The 8760-nt window shown below is 31.3% G+C and overlaps 1 pseudogene; it reads right to left on the bottom strand.

Annotated features, from left to right (window-relative positions):
• Positions 1–4156: 4156 nt before the first annotated feature.
• The window catches only part of LOC139870162 (ARS-binding protein 1-like), a 77120-nt pseudogene continuing 72516 nt past the window's right edge, over positions 4157–8760 (bottom strand).

The raw sequence follows: 8760 nt of genomic DNA, 5'->3' as shown, positions 1-8760 counted from the left end.
GTCAAAGACAGGACCTTGTGCCAAACCTACAAATTATAAGGATGAGCTTTACTATTGCTCCTACCAAGGATAGTAATTGCGTCTGACACGTTATAGACCATAATTAAAAGCATGTCGGGGGACATTGCCTTAACAGTTGCTTGTTCAAATGCTTTCCTTTACAACCGGACGGTAGTTTACCGAAAGGTAATATACGGGACAAGTAAACTGGACGTGTTGCTTTCCAAATACAAGGTTAGCAAGTGGGTGACACAAAACCATAAGTTTTGAGCTAAAATTTTCAAATCTGAAACCCACCAAACCCACAAAAATATTTTGCAAACACCGGTGAAGGGTTATTCCGAAAAACTTATCTAGGGTAAAAGCTAGATTTAATTTTCAAAAGATCAAATGTTTTCATAAAGATCCAATTTCCTTAATGGATCTAAATTTTTATAGTCATGTGGGACTGTAAACCATATCGTTACTACCATTGTTTATACCGCCGTATAGAAATCACTGATGTACAAAGTGTGAAGAATAAAGAAGTGATTCTAGTATTTCAAGACGATATTGCTTGAGGACAAGCAACGCTCAAGTGTGGGAATATTTGATAATGCTAAAAACGAACATATATTTCATAGCATTATTCCTCAAGAAAGACAAGCTTTTAGTTGCAATTGTTCTATTTAAAAGTGATATTCGTTTAAATAATAAAAGGTGAAGACAAAAGACAGATTCGACGAATTGAAGACGCAAACGACCAAAAAGCTCAAAAGTACAAAATACAATCAAAGAGGTTCCAATTATTGATAAGAAACGTCTCGAAATTACAAGAGTACAAGATTCAAAACGCAAAGTACAAGATATTAAATTGTACGCAAGGACGTTCGAAAATCCGGAACAGGGACCAGAGTCAACTCTCAACGCTCGACGCAACGGACTAAAAATTACAAGTCAACAATACACATAAATATAATATAATATTTAAATAATTCTTATAATTATTTATATATTATATAAATAAATAAAAATCCGTCGGCAAGAAAGACTCCAAAGTTGGTGAGCTGTAATTTCAAACTCCGCGACTCGCGGAGTTTGAAGGCAAAAGTTGCCGCGAGTCGCGGAGACCCAAATTCTGAAACTCCCTATAAAAGCAAACGAATTCTGATCGCAAAAACAACATATATATCCATCCTCTCTATATCTATACGTAAATATTTATATTTATATTTTAATTTTAATTTTAATTTTAATCCTAATAATAAGGGTATGTTAGCGAATATTGTAAAGGTGTAAGTCGAAATTCTGTCCGTGTAACGCTACGCTATTTTTAATCATTGTAAGTTATGTTCAACCTTTTTAATTTAATGTCTCGTAGCTAAGTTATTATTATGCTTATTTAATCCGAAGTAATCATGATGTTGGGCTAATTACTAAAATTGGGTAATTGGGCTTTGTACCATAATTGGGGTTTGGATAAAAGAACGACACTTGTGGAAATTAGACTATGGGCTATTAATGGGCTTTATATTTGTTTAACTAAATGATAGTTTGTTAATGTTAATATAAAGATTTACAATTGGGCGTCCCTATAAATTACCATATACACTCGATCGGACACGATGGGCGGGGTATTTATATGTACGAATAATCGTTCATTTAACCGGACACGGGAATGGATTAATAGCCACTAGAATTGTTGAAACAGGGGTGAATTACATTCAAGGGTAATTGGTGTAATTGTTAACAAAGTAGTAAAACCTTGGTTTACACGCAGTCGATAACCTGGTGTATTCATTAAACAAAGTATTAAAACCTTGTTACAATTCAAACCCCAATTAGTTGGAATATTTAACTTCGGGTATAAGGATAATTTGACGAGGACACTCGCACTTTATATTTATGACTGATGGACTGTTATGGACAAAAACCAGACGGACATATTAAATAATCCAGGACAAAGGACAATTAACCCATGGGCATAAAACTAAAATCAACACGTCAAACATCATGATTACGGAAGTTTAAATAAGCATAATTCTTTTATTTCATATTTAATTTCCTTTATTTTATTTTTAATTGCACTTCTAATTATCGCATTTTTATTGTTATTGTATTTAATTGCACTTTTAATTATCGTACTTTTAATTATCGTAAGTTTATTTTATCGCACTTTTATTATTCGCAATTACATTATCGTTATTTACTTTACGCTTTAAATTAAGTCTTGTATTTATTTATTATTTTACATTTGGTTTTAACTGCGACTAAAGTTTTAAAATCGACAAACCGGTCATTAAATGGTAAAATCCCCCCTTTATAATAATAATATTACTTATATATATATTTGTATTTTTATAAAAGTAAACTAATATAGCGTTAAGCTTTGTTTAAAGATTTTCCCTGTGGAACGAACCGGACTTACTAAAAACTACACTACTGTACGATTAGGTACACTGCCTATAAGTGTTGTAGCAAGGTTTAAGTATATCCATTCTCTAAATAAATAAATATCTTGTGTAAAATTGTATCGTATTTAATAGTATTTCCTGCTAAAAATTAAAGCTATTTTATATACACCTCGCAAAACATCACTCATTATCCCATATCGTTTTTATACTATTTTATTTGCGCACAACTGTTATATGTTTTGAATAAAATCATTTGGTTTTTATGTTGATAGTAGTTCCTTAAATGATAGTTGTACTTTGAAAACTGATTGTACGGTTTGATTTGGTTGTGACAACTTTTGACCCATTTGATTTGGTTGTGACAACTCCGGACCCATTTGACTTGGTATCTCATTGTCCCATATCGTTTTTATGAACAGATAAACTAAAGCATTTAACACAAAATATTTGTGCAAATTTGAAATTAGTTGTGATAATAGCAGATCCCAATGCTATTTTACTTAACAAATAGACAATATAACTAATATTGTTTTGACTTAGACTCTGCATATTTATAGAACACTTATTGTTTTGACTATCACAAGTGATCCAAATCTAAGGCAAATGGGGCTCAAGGAATTCAATGTGAAGTCTATTGCTTAGGGGTCAATTCCTCACCGAAACACACACACACACACACCCAAAAATTGAGCAAAAAACTATAAGTGAACTTGGTTGCTTTTGAAACAGGTAATAGCAGGCTCTTGACAAGTTCTGCAAAAACTGTTGGTATGCTTTTAAACTTCTCTATGATGATTTCTCTGGATTTGATGATAGTTAATTAGTGACACTTTATTGTAGACTTCTCTGTAGAACTTTTCGTGCTTCATACGTAGTTAATTACGACTCCAACTTCTACTAGATCGTGAAGCACTCTTTTAATTGTGCAGGTCCTTTCATGTGTATATTGTAATAGCAGATATTGGCTAATCTGCCGCTGGTGAACCTTTTGTCTATGAAGGAAACCCAAATCCATCATACATATACGAGTATATGACACCTACCATGGTGAGAATTTTAATATCAAGCATTTACTACCAGATTTCTAATTTTTGACTAGATTATATTAGATTCATTCCCTCCAGCTATGTATTAAAAGGTATTCCGTTGGTTAACACATTTGCTGCCTAACATTAATTGTTACATTATGTACATGCTATATGATATTCATCATTCAATGCATAGAACTAAAATAGCTTGCTGTTGTGTTACTACTAGGTTCACAACAAGCATACAAAACAAACATTCGTGTTGTATGATATATTAAAGTTATAACATCCGTGTGCAAGGTAACGATTTTGTAAGACAACTTTAGTTCAAAAATACACACTTTTTTGCTTAATTCAATTTACAAGTGTGTCAAATGATTGACTTTTACGCATCAAAAGATTAACATAAAGCCAATAATATACATTGTATGTTAGTAGAAAGTGATATGGGTAGGCTTATAATGATATTACTTTGTATGCATCAATATGCAGTAGTAAACTTGTATGAAGCGAAATTGCTTTAAACATACATTAGAAACTCGATAAATTAATACTCGATTATTTAATAAACTCTCTAAGATAATATTTTTTGCCGGTTCCGACTCGGGGATAGGGTGCTAAATTAATAATTCGCTAAAATTATAAGATAATACAATTTTGATAATTTCTGTAGACCCCATATAAAATATAAATTATTAATTTCTTATACAGTATATAGCATATTACATGAATGATTTATGAATGTTTCTTGAAAAGTGACTCAATTGTCTTTTGTTTTTTGTTGAAATCAATTTCCCCTTGAATCTCGTCTCTAATTTTCATTAGCATGGTAAGAACTGCTGGTGTTGTTTTCTCATAGCTCAACAAGAAATTATTCAATGTGATTGCCGCTTTAATAGCTTCGTTTCGCGAAGGGGGCTCCATTGTAGAACTTTCATCATCTTCTTTATCGATATCATCTTTATTAATTTCAATTACGCTTTCAATAATTTCTTCATCAGTCAACAACTGTGCAACTGTTATGATATATGGAGTAAAAGTCAAATATGGATGATAATTCTGTTTACAAACGCATGCAGAGGAATAGTTATTTGCATAGTAAAATTATGAATTATTGATTACTATTTCACCTACTCTATAATTGAAGATGAAAACGAGTAATGTACAGTTAAGTTTTAGTATTATAAATACTCACTCAATTGTAAGGATATGTACACCATTCTTCAATAAGAATCTACTCTTCTTTCTTCTTTCATATTAGTAGAATATATGCCATTATAAGAAGATATAAATTATTAAATTACAACACGTTATCAGCACGAAGAGCTCCGTATAATCAAGGTTTATACAAGCAATCACAAGTCACTAATTAAAGAACTGAAGGTGAAGAATATATAATGATATCATCTTCATCATACACTGAATCGTAAGCTTCAGAGGTATAACTTCCACTTTATATATTTATATATGTATTGATATATTGATTCAAACAGTTCTATAGTAAAACTAATCGTACTATATAATAGAGTATTTCTTTTATAAAATTTGAAAGTACCAATTACCAAATTATATATTTTAAGACTTAAAATGTTTGGATATAACCACTGTAACGATGAGTTTTATGATCGGGTTTGATTTCATTTTATTTCTAAAACCGTTAACAAAACCGTTTGGTTAATATATATGCATATATATATATATATATATATATATATATATATATATATATATATATATATATATATATATATATATATATATATATATATATATATATATATTCAAGCTTGAATAAGAGTTAAGAAATACCTTTTACGAAACTAAATTAACATCGCAAAGACTGATCAGTAAAAGCCTCCTATTTGATGTACGTCGTAATCGTCTATATGTATTTGTTTACTCTACTACTACAATGATTTGAACTAAAGTTAGGAAATAGAAATAAGACGGAGAATGATTGTGAGAGAATTCTTACGTGTGTCAAAGAATATTAATTCTCTCCTTGTGTGTGTAACTATCAAATTTTTTTTTTTGAGAGTCGGAATTCCTCCTCAACTTGGTCTATATAATGTAGAATGTATGAGATGATTGGTGTCTGACACTGTTCTTAATTATCTCTACGTCATCATGTTCCATCACTACTTTACCTTTTATTTTTTTTATTTTTTTCCCTTTTACTTTACTCGATGCTAATGAACAACAAATGTCACAACTTTCACTATATTTTATTAATTCACGTCAAACGTGGACTAATAGTATTCATTATTATAATATAATTTTATTGTACATAATATTATTATTTTTATTAATAAAGTTTTTGTTCTTTAAAAGAGTAAAATAAAAGAAAGTATGATTTTCAGTGTACGGAGCAGTTTTTACATAAAAATAATAATAATAATAATTAGAATAAAAAAAATTACGTAATATCAACCAGTAGTAGTATAGATAAGCATGAAAAGTTTTAACTAGAAAAAAAAACTTAAATTTGCTCCTTTAGAATCAAGTGAAAACAACTACTTACCATGGGTTGTGAATATGGAAAAACATCTTGAATCAATGGGTATTTTAGATATCCTGAATAAAAAATAAAAATTATTCTGAACAAGATAAAGCAGTAACAAGTATTTTTCTTAGCAAACATATTGACTAGTCCTTAGAATCTACATATTATATGCAGAGGCGGAACCAGAAATTCAAGATAAGGGGGCTCGATTTTTTTATAAACCTTAAATTGTAACAAAGGAATGTGTTTTGAACGATACTACCAATATATATTGTATGTTACTGAATAAAAAAAACAAAGTCATCACAATTACGGAGTATTTCTCTAACATTGAATCATCTCAAAGGAATATAACTTGAACTAATATTACTGAATAATAATGGCCAAACTTGGGTTGTTGAGGGTGGCTGAGCACCACCCTATCCCCCCTGTCTCCGCCACTGATTATATGATCGAAGATCCAAGTGTATTGTAGCGACGCGACAAAATCGTCATTGACGGCGTCGTCTACTTAGGTCCCGTTACGTGGTCATAAGTCTTTAAAATGACGTTTGACCAAAATATGTTGCATTCATTTCAAATGTAAAAGTGTTTCAAGTTTACAAAGGTAGTTCCACGACTGGTTACATTACAATGTTTAACGTACAAATGAAACCTATGTGACACAATTTTGAAAGTAATCCAAAAGATGCTCCATGTATGCATATATACTCGACATCCAAGCAAGTATCAAAAAGAGTGAGGAAGCATGTATCACATAGCGTTTAAGGACCTGAGAAAACATATAGAAAACTGTCAACGAAAAATGTTGGTGAAATCATAGGTGTATTAGTAACGTTGTTTTTGAACCACAAGATTTAATATAGTTGATTATCCAAATCGTTTATATTCCAAAAGTATGTTCGCGAGCACCCAATTATCAAGACTTAACTGTTTTGTACCCTGTTACGTAGTGTTAGAACATACACTATACTCGAAAATATATTTCATCCGCTAACGGTAGCGAACCATCCGAATGAGGCTCATCAAGCCCATGTGATCACATAATATAAGTTTTCGTTTACACCCTGCAAGTGTAACTAATGATAATTGAATTGAGGATTTTTGTTCAAACTCACACGTGGAATGTTTGTTTTGGTACTTGTGTTCAAAGCATAAAAGTATGATACGTATATGTTTCTCATCCCATAGTTTAAAGTAAAAGTTATTGAAAAGGTTGGACTATGATCTCACCTTAAGTGCACGAGTAAAATAAGGTACTTCACAAAGTAACGTGTGCAAGAACGAATGCTAGTCTTGACCTAAACAAATAGGTTGTATCAATAACAGTAAACACGATTGGTCAAAGTGTGCAATTAGTCCTATGGCTCGTTACGACTCGATTATAATAGCATGTGAATCAAATTGTCATGTTTCATGCAAGGTACAAGTATAAAATCATGTTAGAATGATTACATAAGTATTTAATTAAGTTTGGACAAAAGTCAACTTTGGTCAAGTCAAAGTCAACGAAAAAGTCAACACGTTCGGGTCGGGTCCCGAACTATTTTTCTGAGGTTTTTATTCATATATAAGCATGTTAGAACAAGTTACATGTGAATCGAAGGTGCGTAGCATAGCAAACATTTTTCAAAATTTGACAATGTAGGTCAGAAGCCAAACACGGCAAATGCCGCGCCGCGACACTTAACATGGTCTGGTGCCTGGTCAGTTTCAATTGTTGAAGTCTAAATCCAATCTTCAATTTAGCACAATTCACAAACCGTAAACACTTACGACACGTATCTTATATCGTGGGAAATGTAATTTGACAAGGAACACAACTAAACACGTTTCATCAATCAAAAACATCATTTGCAATAATCATAATTCCAAATTAAATGATCAATTAATGCTCATCATTAATGCTTCAATTTCATAAATGCATAATTATGATTCGGGAAATAAATGCACACATATGATACGCCGTTTCATAGATAATTACGCATACAATGCAACTAAACACTTACAAACAACATCGCAAAGCATTCAATGCATCAAAGGTTCATTTTACTCCTATCAAACCCTAACCCAAATTCACAAATTTAATAATTTTACTTATGAAGCTAATCCATGTCAACCTACATGTCAATTTGAAGCTAGTGATGTTAGGAACACATTTAATACATGCACTTTCAACATTTAACAACATTTAATCATCCAAAACCCAAGATTAAACACACCCATTTGATAAGTTCATGCTAGTTATCCAAAACAACAAATTGAGCAAACCAAACACATATTCATGTTAGACTTGAGCCATAGATACTAATTAACACTTTTATAAGTAAAAACATCAAGAACAAAGAATATAGTGATTTTAGAAAGTTACCCAAATGTAATGAAATCGGTATGGAATCGAAGAGGAAGATGCAAGGATTCCAAATATGTAATTTGTTTGGATTGATGCTTGCTCGATTTGAAATAGATGATGTGTGACGATCGCTCTAAATCCATATGGACGAACACGTCATTCATTGATTTCATTGCGAGGTATTTGACCTCTATATGATACGTTTTGTAAATATTGCATTCTTTTGAAAAGGCACACCATAAATGAATATTTAAATCAAAGGTTTTCGACATCTGATGATTTCTACATATAGAAAATCACCATAAATAATAGTTTACAACAGTACTTTCGTTGACAATGCAGTCAAAATAAGATACATGGTGATGATTTGGTGAATGCAACGTTTCCTTGAAAAATATGTCATGTAAGACTCCATGCACATAGCTTGTCTAACATCTAAGCAAACAGCGGAAGACTTCTAGGAAACCTGAGAATAAACATGCT

The sequence above is a fragment of the Rutidosis leptorrhynchoides genome, chromosome 10, assembly GCF_046630445.1.
Source record: "Rutidosis leptorrhynchoides isolate AG116_Rl617_1_P2 chromosome 10, CSIRO_AGI_Rlap_v1, whole genome shotgun sequence".
NCBI classification, from domain to species: domain Eukaryota; kingdom Viridiplantae; phylum Streptophyta; class Magnoliopsida; order Asterales; family Asteraceae; genus Rutidosis; species Rutidosis leptorrhynchoides.
The sequence above is the reverse complement of the archived record's forward strand: the minus strand, read 5'-3'. Positions and strand labels throughout refer to the sequence as shown.